Raw genomic sequence first — 15306 nt, forward strand, 5'->3', positions numbered from 1 at the left:
CCTTGTATAAAGTACACAAAGTAGGAAAGTATGGAAAAACAAAACAGGTTAGAGAGGCAATGGAGTTTAGTGATCTTTAAATCCTTAAACCAAGGATTCTGCCATCTGATAGCTGTGGGACCTTGGGTAAGCTACTTAACTTCTCTGAGCCTCAGCTATCTCATCTGTAAGATGAAGATTATGATAGTATCTGCCTCACAGGGTTAGATTGGGGATTATACAAGTATTTCAAATAATGCCTTGCACAAAGTCAGCAGTGAATGAGAATTATGTGATTATGAAGTGAAGTAGGCATTCAGGGACAATAATAACAGATATCTTGAATAATAGGTCACATAAAAATCTTAAGTTTAGTTGTACTTTATCCTCTAACCAGTGTTTCCTGAAGCAGTGCTTCTCAACCTTTAATGTCACACGTATTACCTGGAGTCTTATGAAAATGTAGACTTTGATTTGGGGCTGGGGCCTAAGGTTCTGGTTTTTAAACAAGTTTTCAGATGGTGCAGTTGTTGCTGGTCTCGATGTTGCTGCCCACTTTGAAGCAACGATGTAGGAAACTGAGTTCTATGGGATCGTTATAATACAGGAAGAAAAGGGCTCCTTGATCAAGTGACTTTAGGAGATGATCTATTGAACAAAATTAAATAGATTTCTTCTTTTTAATATTCTACTCTGCCTTCTGAAGTTCTAAGAGGAACATACTGTAGTTTGCAATTTTATATCTAGGTCTAGTATGGTCAGCTGCTAGGTATAAATCACCTGATTATGGCAGTCCAAACAAATAGGGATTCGTTCATCTTACTTAACAAGAATTCAGAAGGTAGAACATTCAGTGCTCTGCAATGTGGAGGCTGGCATCTCTGCAAATCACTTTGCTTTTCCCTCAAAATCACAGGTTGTCCACTGCAGTTCCTGCTTCAAGTCTGTGTCAAAAACAGGAAGAAGGGTGAAGGGTCAACAGACTTTAATTTATGCCTTATTGGCCAGACTTGTGTTACATGGTCACTCCATCTGGAAGTAAGATCATGAAAGAGAATACTGAATTTTATAGCCTTTAGAACACACAGGCAAGAAGAGTGTCTGCTGTGCCTCCCGGATGTTCGTTTCTTTAACGCAGTCTTGTGGGAACACTGTTTCATACATCAGACTTTGGGAAGGTATAAATAATGGGGCACCAGTGACAATTTTAAATATGGGTATTATTTGCTCAAGTAGTAGCCTGAAGAATTCACACAATTAGGAGATCAAAAGAAGAAAAGTTTTTAAAGGAGGAAAAAAAAATGATTCCCCAGAGAAGTGGGAGGGTAGCCAAGCAAGTTTAGTGTTACATAAATCTCAGGAGAATAGTTTTTCAATGCAAAAGGAATGATAAAAAAAAAATTAATGCCATAAAAAGATGAAAGAGAAAGCATTTGAATGAAAGACCACTGGATTTAGTGATAATGTTTTTTGTGTTTTTAATTTCAGTGGACTAGGGGAAGAATAGCCAGAAGCCAGAAAATAAAAGCAGTTAGAATAAAATAGATCATTTGAGGAGTTGAGATATAAAAGAGGGAAATTGGATGGACTGGTTTACCTGAAGCCAAGATATGAGGAAGACCCCAGTCTAAAATAATGTCCTCTGAAATTTCACCACTAAGGAGTTACTTATTAGGCTTTATGACTTTTTAAAATGCAAATATGCGGGGCGCCTGGGTGGCTCAGTTGGCTAAGCAACTGCCTTCGGCTCAGGTCATGATCCTGGAGTCCCGGGATCGAGTCCCGCATCGGACTCCCTGCTCAGTGGGGAGTCTGCTTCTCCCTCTGATCCTCCCCCTCTCATGCTCTCTGTCTCCCATTCTCTCTCAGATAAATAAATAAAAAATCTTTAAAAAAAAATGCAAATATGCTTCTAATTTATAGCAGCTGATTACACGTTAGGGCCAATAAACTCATGAGTGCTTTTTGTGTTTTTTGCTTTTGTTTTTAATAGAGCAAAGTATAGAGAAAATGCAAGAAGGCTGATTGCCTGACATGGGCAGAGGGGTTTCTACCAAGAAACAAAAGAAAAGTTTTGTTTTGTTTTGTTTTTTAAAGAGAGGGGCTATGTTCCTGAAACCTGAAAGTACCAACTTCACAAATTTGCCCAATACCTAGAATTTCAGAAAGGCTGTGGATCATAAAATCAAGATCCATCCACAAAGCCCATAATCTATCCTTTGGCCAGGACAAAATTAGTTGGGGAGAAAGACAAGTCAACCTCTAGGAATTACACCAACTGATAAACAAGATGGTTTAGCCTTTGGCTATTGCCCAAGGAGATTACAGTCAGACTGTCAGGAACTTAAATTTCACCTTTGCCATTTTTCAGGTGGCAAATTACATCTCTGTGCTGAGTATTCTCATCTCTAAAATGTGAATAATAGGGCGCCTGGGTGGCTCAATTGGTTGGGCGACTGCCTTCGGCTCGGGTCATGATCCTGGAGTCCCGGGATCGAGTCCCGCATCGGGCTCCCTGCTTGGCAGGGAGTCTGCTTCTCCCTCTGACCCTCCCCCCTCTCATGTGCTTGCTCTCTCTCATTCTCTCTCTCTCAAATAAATAAATAAAATCTTTAAAAAAAAAATAAAATGTGAATAATAATATAGCTGTCGTGTTGCGAGGATTAAATGAGCTAATACTGCACTGGTCACATACAATAGTCCCCCCTTCTCCACCGTTTCCATGGCTTCAGTTACCTGCAGTCAACCACCGTCCGCAAGCAGACGGTCCTCCTCCCGAAGTATCGTCAGGTCACTAGCTGCCTAACAGACATCACAACAACTAATCTCATCATGTGGGCATTTTATCATCTGACAGCATCTCAGGAAGAAGGCTGAGTACAGTGCAACAAGCTATGTTGAGAGACCACATTCATACAACTTGTATTAAACTCTATTGTTATAATTGTTCCATGTTATTAATAATTGTTGTTAAGCTCCTACTTTGCCTAATTTACAAATTAAACTTTATCCTAGGTATGTACGTATCAGAAAAAACATAGTCTGCCTAAGGCTGGATACTGTCCACAGTTTCAGGCATCCAGTGGGGGTCTTGGAACTCACGTATACCCCATGGATTAGGGGGAAACAACTGTACTAGGTGCTCTGTAAATATTTACGATGATGATGATGATGATGATGGTAATGCTAATAAAGAAGAGGAAGGTAAAAAGGAATATGGCAATGGTGAATTGGAGTGTTCTGTGACCTTCACCGAGGGTTGTAGGTGTAAGAAGAGAGGAGATGGTCAGAGGTTTTCCAGATAAGATAGATAAGATAAGAGAGCATATAAAATGAATTACGACTCTGGGTAAATTCTTCTTTTCAAGCTCAGCAGTTCAGGTTCTTAATATTACTGGGATTTAAAATCCTCGAACAACAACAACAAACAAACCAAAAACTAGGTGCCTGGATGGCTCAGTCGAGTAAGCATCTGACTCTTGATTTCAGCTCAGGTCATGATCTCAGAGTCCTGAGATGGAGCCCTGTGTCAAGCTCCGTGCTCAGCGGGGAGTCTGCTTGAGATTCTCTCTCTCCCTTGGCTTCTGCCCCTCCCCCGTGCTCTCTCTCTCTCAAGTAAATAAATAAATCTTTAAAATCCTCATAAATTAGGGGCACCTGGGTGGCTCATTCATTAAGCGCCTGCCTTTGGCTCAGGTCATGATCCCAGGGTCCTGGGATCGAGCCCCGCATCGAGCTCCTTGCTTGGCGGGAAGCCTCCTTCTCCCTCTCCCACTCCCCCTGCTTGTGTTCCCTCTCTCGCTCTCTCTCTCTCTGTCAAATAAATAAATAAAATCTTTTAAAAAAATCCTCATAAATTGGAGGTTGACACCCGTTGTAGAAATTCTCTGGTCCCATGGTCTCTAGAATGAGCCCAGGGGAGCCTTAGATTTTTTGACAACATGCCTCAAGTTCCTTGCAGGGACCAGGAAAGTCTCCCCTTTTCTCCTTTCATTTGGATGTGGCCCAGTTTTTATCTATCGTATATATTTGTGTTCCACGTAATACTCTGTGATTTTTGTTTGTTTGTTTGGAAAAAAGAAGAAAGCTTTCATCTCTAAAAAAGGGTTTGGACTTCTCCCTTCATTTTATAGATCAAGAAATCTCCTGCATTTTTCCGATGACAGGTATTTCTGGGAAGGACTCTGTTACTCCCCTGATTCAGATGAATTAACAAGCATTGTAAACCCAAGGCTGTACTCTGTGTTCTCACGAATGTTGGCACTTCATTTAGAATACCGCCTTAAAAAGCATATACACCCAGTAAAAACTATGCTCTCTGGTGGGCAAGCCCAAGACAAGCTGCAACTTTTCAAAGAGGATAAAAGAGGGAATTAAGCCTTCAATCATAAGAAGCCAACCTCCCAGAGAAAATGACATAGGGTATTGTCTCCTTAACTCCTGGGGTGTCGGAGCGTTTGCAGTTTCTAGGCCTTTCTAATTATAGATGTGCCCTGTAACGTGGCCTCCACCTGTACCTATAACACTGGCAATGTTCAGCATTTAACATTATCGAAGACTTTCCCGGCTTGAACTGATTAATTCATACAGTTCCAACCATCTGGGACAGATAGTGTTATTGCCCAGCTTTAAAGACACAGAAAATTCCAAAAGAGGTTTCTCCAAGGTCACATAGCAATTGGAACGGGACCGGGAGTGTATTTTACAAGTACGAGCTTTTTATGTTCATTAGAAGGCAACAACATTACACAGTTTAGATTCAGGGGTAATTTGATTTTTTTGTCTTCAGGGTGCTAAACAGTTACTGCTCTGTTCGATACTAGCTCACTCTGGTTTCTTTTGCAGCTTGTCTCCCGAATGGAATGGTTAGACCCTTAGGAATTACCATGCACGTCAAAATTCTTTGGAATACCAGGTAGTTTGGGAGCAATTAAAGGTAGCTAACATGAACCAGCTGTTCAGCTCTCTTCCTTTCTTCCTCTATTACACCTGTCATATCTCTTTTCAGTTGAGTGATATTAGAACACAGAGCTCTTGAAACGTAAAATGAAACCTCTGAAAAGTCAGTTATAAAGGCTTCTCTGTCCTCTTCTGGGAGCCAACCAACTAATTCAGATTCTTGGGAAATCGCACGTTCCTCAAAGAAGGTCCTTTAGAGATAATACAAGCTTTTTCATCACTGGTTTTAGAAAGATTAAAAATAGACCATGTTTCCCTAGTTATGCGAAAGTTAAATTTGAAACAAAGCACTAAGTAACTCATGGGTGGAAAATCACCACCATTCCCTTGCAGCTTTTCTGCTGGTCTAATAGTTTGATTTGAAAGCGTATTGTATCCTCATGTATTTATACTCATGGTGAAGAGGCAGGAAATCACATACTTGGAAAATATATATATATGTATACTTTTCCAAAAGGTCAAAAGCTGTTAAACTTTTATATAGGCAATGATTATGCAAAGTAAGCAATGTCAAGTGAAAATAGTATCTTAACAAGAGTTCCATGTTGACTCAGACCAGTAGGACCAGCAAAGAAATTATTCTGAAAGTTTCCAGACCAGCATAGAAATTATTCTGAAAGTTTTCAGAATATGTAAGGAAATTTATCACGTTCGCCTCACACAGAATATGTAAGGAATTTGGTGAATATGATTAAGAACTTTTTCTAAATAGGGATCTTTTGAGACCCAAGTTCAAAGAACATCTGCATATTGTTTGTATGTGAGTCAGCATGTAGTAGGATGTGTAACTCAGAGGAACTTGGAGTTTGGAAGGATAATGTGTTTTACTCTCAAGGCTGTTTTCAATATCAAGTTGTAGGTCTGACCCACTTAATTTTTAACAAGTTCCATAAATAAGTCTGATTCACCCCAAACTTTAAAAGTCCTTGGTGTCATTCCTCAGCACTCTTGTCCTTCAGAGAAGCTGAGCAGTTTGATATATTAGTTTCAGTTGAAGGATAATCTTCCAGGATAAACCTAAATGTGAGAAAAGTTTATGTGAAAAGTTCAGATCTATATTCTCAGACAGTTTTCTGAAACGGAGCAAGAAAACAGCTATGCCGTGGTGATCACAGTATGCAGATGGCTCTCAGGTATGCTACCCAAATTCTTGAGCAACTCCTGAGGATCAGGTGGCCTAAGGCAGGATGCTGAGACAGCTGGGAAGCTCCCCACGCTCATTCCTTCAGTCAGCGCGCCGGGATCGGTCGGCCTGCCAAGGGGCACGATGTCAGCTATCCCTCTCCTTGTTTCATAATTTAACAAAATACTCATTCCTGGAGCTCACTGATGACTTTATTTTTTCATAAGAAAACATTTATCAAAGCTGAAACAGGGGTGACACACCACTTTTCTTTATACCGTCTTCTCCATCATCCAAAACTTCCTGAAAGAGCCTATTTAGAGACTCAAACTTTTCCATGCTGGATGCAGGCCCAGAGAGATTTTTTTTTTTTTTTGTTAAGAGTGGGGCAGTCTATTTGGCCATTTTCAGTTAACGCTTTTTTGCCCCCTTATATCCGTAAATAAAACCTGTCCAAACACACGCTTCCATGCCAAGATGTGACAAGTCCTCAATAAATAATTCTTTCTGGGCCAGACAGGGCTTTAAAAGATAAATATTTAAATGTTTAAAAATAAATATTTGTTCATTTTACCTAAAAAATATTTTGTTCAAATTTCCTAAAGTAACAAAAAGAAAACATAAGGAGCCTTCTTACATATTAGGAGGGGATTTTACACAGTGGTTGATGGAGAAAGTTTCCAGAGGTGGCAGGATATTAGGACACTCTTCTTGGCTTTTTTTTTTTTAAGATTTTATTTATTTATTTGACAGAGACACAGTGAGAGAGGGAACACGAGCAGGGGGAGTAGGAGAGGGAGAAGCAGGTCTCCCGCTGAGCAAGGAGCCTGATGTGGGGCTCGATCCCAAGACCCCAGGATCGTGACCTGAGCCGAAGGTAGACGCTTAACAATTGAGCCACCCAGGCACCCCTTGTTTGCTTTTTTTTTTTTTACCACTGGTTTTTATTGGCAGGAAAGGGGGTACCAGACCTGAGGTCCTTCCTAGGGTGGCTGTGAGCTGGGTTCTGTCATCTTGGTAAGACCCTGCAGCCACTGTTTCCAGAAGCCAGTACAGTTGAGGCCTCTTCTCCCTGCCTGCACAATGTGGGTTCTAGCAGGGAGATGGCCCTAATGGCCCAAGGACAGCTTTATGGGTCTGCTCCTGCTCCCTCCTGGATGGGAAGTTAGAGTGGCAAAGGACACCATCCATAGTCAAATTTCTTCACAGGTCACATCCTACGAGAATCCAGGCTTTTTCCTCTCCTTTGTCCCTTCCTTGGTAGGGGCCCAGCCTGGTGAGCTCCCTAGACATTGGCTGAGGGGGCCTTCATGTTCCACCACAGCTTGACATTCTCTGCCACAGCCGCTCAGTCTTCAGAACGGCTCCACGCGTGGGCCTGGGGACAAGTTCAGCCACTAGGAGCTGGTCTTGGGCCTTAGTCCTGCAGGCAGATTCTCTCTTCTACCTTCTCACATGTTGATTCACCAATGCCTCATAAGGTAATAGTAAGGAAGGGCTGGAATGTCTTCCCTTCCTTCTCAGGTAATGAAAATGCCCTTCAAGCAACAGCTTTATTTATTTTGGTTCTAACTTTACTGTTGGGAATTTCTGGACAGAAAGGAAGGGAGCTTTGACTGGATGCACCCTGTAAATCATATCAAAGACACGGATGCCTCCTTTTTCAGTGTTCCATATCACTTCAGTGCACACGGGAGCTCATTGTCAGAACTTGTTGCAACATTTTCTATTAATTATCACTTGAAAGTACTGCTCTCAAAACTAAGCCAGAAATTGAATGTCAACTTTGCAAAATTGAATAGAATTTAAGGTCTTGAGTAGCTGTCCCTCTGTGTTCAGTATAGCAGTTGTTACCGAAGAATATTTATTGACCGGGACGCCTGGGTGGCTCAGTCAGTTAAGTGTCTGCCTTTGGCTCAGGTCATGATCCCGGAGTCCTGGGATCAAGCCCCGCATAGGGCTCCCTGCTCAGCGGGGAGTCTGCTTCTCCCTCTCCTGCTCTCTCTGGTTGTCTCTCTCTCTCTGACAAATAAATAAATAAAATCTTTTTTAAAAAAATATGTATTGACCAAATAGAATAAAATAACTGAGAAAAAGTATGAGGTAACAAAAAAAACCACAAACAACATAAATATAGATAGAAATAATCTTCTAGGCCCCCAGTGTTTAGTTTAAGGTCAGATTCATTGCAATCTCCTGAAAGGCATGCTTGTTCTCTAAATAAGTTTTCTTGGTCCAGACTGTTGGATGACATGGAACTGCGAAGGCGGCAGAATTCCCTGAAAGTTTCCAGTATCAGGTTTCCTTGGAACGGGCCCATACATGACTCAGTCTTCTAAAGCTGATGACTTTGCCATGGTGGGTGCTGACCATCCACTGTAAGCCATCCACACTCTTACATAATGTTTCTAATGGTTGTACAGTTGGGAATATACATAGGGCATACCCTTGACAAACATTTGGGTTTAATAATCCCTTATCTTGATGTTGATTAAATCTAAGTTATACAACCTTCCAGCTGAATGGTTTGGTATAAGCAGAACTCTAAGAAAGAAGATAGGCATATTCATCTCTGTGCACCTCTTCTATCAAAATTTTCATGTGACATTATGGGACAGTGATCTCTGTTAACTACAGTTACCTTTAAAAAGCAGTTTATAAAGGGATTGATTCAACATTTATTTGGCAATGTGTTTTGAGTAACAGATATGTTATTAGTCACCACAACAAAATAATGAAAAATTAACCTATGCAGAGTGCATAGTCGAATGCAATAACACAATAAAATAATTAGACTAAAGTAGAATCAAAACACAATAAAATAATTAGAATGCTTTTGTACTTTGTCTTACAACAGTAGTCTGCACAAAATGCTAGGGAACTTCCAAAGGATGAGCTACTAATTAGACCTGAATTGGGACCGTGAGTTAGATAGAATTAATATATGTTATTCACAAAGATGATGTAGCTACCAAAAATAAGCAAATATGATCTTGGGGTCCATAATAGAAGTATAATATTTAGAATTAGAATAGTATATATAGGTAGTGACTACTTTGGACTTATCCAACTATTTATGGAATATTGTGTTCAATTGAGGGCCAAAATGAAAGGATATTAATAAACCATAAGGTGATTCAGAAGAAATCATCCACAGTGAATAAGATGAGTAATATTTAGCTCAACTGGTATATCCAGAGAAAACTTTAGGAGAAACATGCTAGCAGTCGGCAAATATGTAAAGGATTTTTATGAAAAGATGTGTTATGTTTATTGCACAAGACCTCAAGGGTAAAATAAATAAATTGATTAAAATATATGATGGATGGAAACTGAAAATATGCCAATTTTGGCTAAAGTTAAAAGAATATCCCAGAATCAGAGCTATATAAAAGATAAAATAATCTGTCTCTTGAGTTCATAAGATTACCATCATCATAGGGTTTACTTAATTGAGGCTAGACCTTTTGTCGACAATATTGCAAATGCACCCAAGCATTAGTTGGGTAGTTAAACCAAGGGACCTTTTTTGTCTCTCCCAAATCTTAGATTTTATGATTTGGAGTTGTGGTTTTAATAGTACACGTTATTTCCAAGGCATAACAAAGTAGATGAGTGTTCTTTTAATCTCTGCCTTTTGATTGTCTTATGACCAATGCAAGACAGTAGTGGGTGATAAATGAATCACTTAGCAAGTGACAGTCTTTTTTTTTTTTTTCCTGTGTATGGCTTCGTTCTTTCTTTTTTTTTATTTTATTTTATTATGTTATGTTCATCACCATACATCATTAGTTTTTGATGTAGTGATCCACGATTCATTGTTTTCGTATAATACCCAGTGCTCCATGCAGTACGTGCCCTCCTAAATACCCATCACTGAGCAAGTGACAGTCTTAACATACTATGCTAAGGTCTTGGTGGTTAATAATAAGGTCATTCTCTACCACCCAGAGTATCTTATGATTCAAAACTATTGGGGGAAAATGTACACCAAGAAACAAACAAATGAAGTCAGCATGTTGATGTTGAGCAAAGGCTGAGAGAGAAATAGCACCAAGAGGGGCGAATCATGGAGCAAAAAGTATAAGAATCCTTCAGCAAGAACAGGAATACAGCTGACACTTAACATGGTGTTTACTAAGTTCCAGATGCTGTTCCTGGTGCTTCATTTCTGCTTACACATCAATCCTCCAAACAACCCTATGAACTAGGTTTTATAATAATCATCCCCTTTTGATGAATGAAGAAACATAGGCACATAGACGTTAAGTAATAATGCCTAAGATCACATAGCTAGTAGTTGATGAACTGGGATTTGAACCCAAGCATCCCAGCTCTAAAATTCACACACTTAAGACCTATATAAAGAATCTCTAAGCTGAAGAGGAAGAAACAAGTCACAGAGGAAGAAAGAAGTAAGGGCAAGCGTAAAAAAAAAAATACTAAGGAGAAATGAACTAGCAATTCCAGTTTTTTAAATTCCACTTAAAAAAGGTAAATAACCATTATACATGAATGTTTTATTTAAAATCGGGGAAAATGGGAAAATTTTCATAATGAAATCCTAATTCTCCTCTGTTGGAATCATTTTAACAAATTCACTTTTGAATGTCTTTTTGGCACTTGCCAATTGTGACTCATGGATCTGACCTAACGCCCCAATGATACAAGTCTGAAAGGATTCTCTTTGCAATTATCTACAGGGACAAAGGAAAGAAAGCACCTCTTTTAATCACCATCTGTATACCAAAGCCCAAACTCAGTCAGGATGAATGAAAATTCAGGCACACTCGGATGCAGAGCAATTAAAAAAGATTACGTCTTTCACGTGGCTGGTGGTTGGGAACAGTAGAAGAAATGTGCAATATTCAAATGCTATTCCACCCTGTAAGCATTAATCTGCACCTGCTGCTATGGGCCAACAGAATATAACATTCAGTCCTTTCTCTGGATCCTAGATATTTCTCTCCCATGAATTTGGTACAGGCAGTTGTTGAGTGAGGGACGAGCTCACAAAAATTCTTTACTATTTTTTTTTTAATTTTTTAAAAATTGATTTGACAGAGAGAGACACAGCAAGAGAGGGAACATAAGCAGGGGGAGTGGGAGAGGGAGAAGCAGGCTTCCCGCCGAGCAGGGAGCCTGGTGGGGGCTGGATCCCAGGACCCTGGGATCATGACCTGAGCCGAAGGCAGACACTTAATGACTGAGCCACCCAGACGCCCTCTTTACTATTTTTAATGTGCTGGCCTTGCAAAAAGTTTAAGCCATGATGCTCTGCAGAAATTTTAGCTTCTCCCTCCTACCTACATGGCAGGATGTATCCTTAAGCCTGAGGGTAGGAGTTGACTGAATCCTACCTTTACCAGTTACATTTGGTGTGTTCCACATTAGTTTTACAGAACACAGTATGATACACCAACATGTTAACATTTGTAGAGACATCTCAAAATTTTTACTTTGGTAAATGTAACCTTACAAGCAATTTCTAAAAGTTTGTTAATTGAAATCTTGTGGGATGTACCTTAATCAAACCCCACCTAGAGTCACTTCAACAATAAGCAAATGGAAGTCCAAAGTAAAAACCCAATTGTTACCTCTAATTCAAGTCCAAATGTCCAATCTGTCTTACTGTATGAGCGAAGAGGGCAGAGGGATGGGAAGGGAGAGAAGTGGCCCACAGGGAAGTCTAGGAAACATCTAAAGGCATCTGCGGGTCTTAAGCATGTGTCATTTATTTATACAACTTGTATTTTAGAATGTGGAAAACCATAAAATCTAACAGAAAACCCCTAATAAGAGTCAAAGCTAAGAATTTGTGGTCAGTAGGGGCGCCATGTGGGAGAAAAGGGTGGGAATGATTCCATTCCCTCCTCCTCCAGATTCTGACTCACAAATTTAAAGCAATTAGAAACAAACATACTCAACAGAAAGAATATTGACTGTATATTAGTTATTCAATATTCTCCTTCAAATGTTCCAGTGAAGCAAAATGCTATGGGTAAAGTGTAACATTGCCATGTCAATTCCATATTTTGCAAAGTCAGCTCTGGATCTTTCTGACTAGATTAATATTCGATACTTTTTCAGTCTTTTACTCTTTCCAGAGCTAGAAATTATTTAGTGTGGCAATATATATTTCGTAATATTAATCAGAGAGATTGGTTTTGTTTTCCTTTTTATTGAGGTGTAACATATATCCTGTTAAGTGCATAAACCTTAATTGTGCATCTTGATGAATTTTCATTTGTATTCATCTGTGTAACAACCACCTAAATCAAGATACAGCATATTCTAGCACCCCAAAACTCTGTTGTGCCCCTTCCAGGCAATTATCACTTCCCATCTTCCAACACTCAACATGATTACTATCTTAATTTCTATCACCATAGTTTTGCTTGTTCACGAACATTTAAAGTTATATATGTGTGTATGTATGTGTATTGTGTGTGTATATATGTATATATGTATATATACATATATAAACGTGTATGTATGTGTATACATACAAATACATAGACATACACAGAGAGAGAGAAACCAATAGAGTAGGTACTTTTATGCCTGGCTTCTTTTACTCAACATTTTGTCAGTGAGATTCACCCAATTTGTTGCATGCAAAGGTAGCTCATCCCATTTTATTGCTTGTAGGATATTCCATTGTATGAAGATACCACAACTTACTTACCTGTTTTATTGGTGAGCATTTGGTTTGTTTTCAGTTGGGTTTCTTATGAACATATCTACTATAAACGTTCTTAAGACATTGCTAGGTATACCTTCCGGTGGGCAAAAACATGAATTTCTCTCGTGTATGTACCTGGTTCATAAGGTAGGCATATGTTTAGCTTTAGTAAATTCTGACAATTTTTCAGAGTGGTGTTTCAATTTAAATCTCCACTAGCAATGTACGAGAGTTCTACTTGATCCATATAGTCACCAACCGTTGGTATCATCAGATGTTTTGTTTTGTTTTTGTTTCTTTTTAATGTTAGCCATTCTGATGGGTATATAGAGGTGTCTCAATCTGGTTTTAATAGGCATTTTTCTGGTGACTAGGAGGCTGAACATCTTTCATATACATACACCATTATAATTAGTTGGATATCCTCTTTCAGAATGTGCCTATTTAAGTCTTTTTCCCATTTTAAATTCAGATGTTTATCATTTTCCTAAAGACTTTCTTTATATATTCTAGCTAGAAGATCTTTGTTGGATGTAAGGTCAGCAAGTATTTTCTCCCAATTTATAACTTGCCTTTTCACTCTCTTAGTGGTATTTTTTGATGAATAATTCTTAAAGTTAACAAATGCAATTTATCAATCTTATTTTTGTGGTTAGTGTTTCTTGTGACTATTTAAGAAATCTTGGCCTATAGCCAGAGGATGATGAATTTCTGATTAAGTACAAAATATAAAAAGGATTATCCTATCATTCTGAATTTATAGTGCTTGATTGTTTAGTGGTTATATTCTAAAAGGTAATAATTTCTATAGAAAAACAAATGAGCTAACGAAGTATTCCTTTTGATTTTAGCTAACTAAATGTTTAGAAACTATCTGACATTCTTGAAGTCACTTCCATGCCTCTGTCAAAAGACAAGAGATAACAAGTGTTGGCAAGGATTTGGAGAAGAGGGTTCCCCTTATGCACTGTTGGTGGGAATATAAATCAGAGGTTCTGTGGAAAGCAGTATGGATATTCCTCAAAAATTAAAAAATAGAACTACCATACAATTTAGCAATTCTCCTTCTGGGTGTTTATCTAAAGAAAACAAAAACATTAATGTGAAAAAATATGTATATCTCTGTGTTAATTGCAGCATTATTTATAGTCAAGTTATGGAAACAACCTGTGTCCAATGATGAATGAATGGATAAAGAAAATGTGGTGTGTATATACAGTGGAATATTATTCAGCCATAAAAACGAAGGAAATTTTGCCATTTACAACAACATGGATGGAACTTGAAGGGATCATACTAAGTGAAATAAGTCAGATGGAGAAAGACAAATACTATATGATTTCACTTACATGTGCAATCTATAAAACAGCAAAACAAAAACCTGAGCTCATAGGCACAGAGAACAGGTTGGTAGTTGCCAGAGGGAGAGGGTGGTGGGTAGAGGGTGGGAGGAAGAAATGGGTTAAGGAGGTCAGGAGGTACAAACTTTCAGTTATAAAATAGATAAGTCATGGGGATGTGATGTACAGCATGGTCACTGTACTTTAATAATACTGTATTGCATGTTTGAAAGTTGCTAAGAGAGTAAATCTTAAAACTTCTTATCACAAGAAAAGAATTTTATAACTATTTCCAGTGATAGATGTTACCTAGACTTATTATGGCAATCATTTTGTAATTTATACAAATATTGAATCATTAAGGTTGTTGTACACCTGAAGCTAATATAATGTTATATTTCAATTATGCCTCAATTAAAAAATGTTCAGAAAAAAAATGTACCAGGAGCTAGGAAAAAGTGTAATGCCCAACATAGAGATGTGGCCTAGATTTAACAGCCTTCTATTCAATGATCTTATGGTACAATACTACATTGTGCACACACACGCTCACACTCACATATTGTGCAGTCATCCATGCATATGTGTTTTCCTTACATTTGCAATAACTTATGTCACGGCAAAATATTAAAAAATAAAAAAACCCAGAAGGCCATTTATACGTTGGACTTGGAGAAGCTCCTTAACGTCTCTGGGCTTCAGTTCACTGTCTGGAAATGAGGATGATGATAACAGCACATATCTCATAAGGTTGTTGTGGAGAGTAAATAAATGAATGCATGTAAAGTACTTAGTAAGAGTCCAACAAATATTAGACGCAGTTATTACCATCATGGAACACCAGACTTGGGCTAGTTATAATGATGCCCAGTTTTACTTTTATTTTTTTTTAAAGATTTATTTATTTATTTGGGGAGGGGCAGAAGAAGAGGGAGAGAGAACCTCAAGCAGACTCCGCACTGAGGGTGGAGCCGGAAAGAGGACTTGATCTCAAGACCCTGAAATCACGACCTGAACCGCAACCAAGAGTCAGATGCTTAACCGACTCAGCCACCCAGGCACCCCTATACCCGGTTTTAGATGAGGACACACTCTGAGAGAAGTTAAGCTTATATGACCTTAGCAATAAAGCTTGCCTTTAAGCCCACATCTATATTTCATGGGCTTTCGATTCACCATGTGAAAATTGTAAATTGTTGACTGGACACTGAGCATTGACA

The sequence above is a fragment of the Leptonychotes weddellii genome, chromosome 2 (assembly GCF_054177405.1).
Source record: "Leptonychotes weddellii isolate Sample4059 chromosome 2, ASM5417740v2, whole genome shotgun sequence".
Taxonomy (NCBI): Eukaryota; Metazoa; Chordata; class Mammalia; order Carnivora; family Phocidae; genus Leptonychotes; species Leptonychotes weddellii.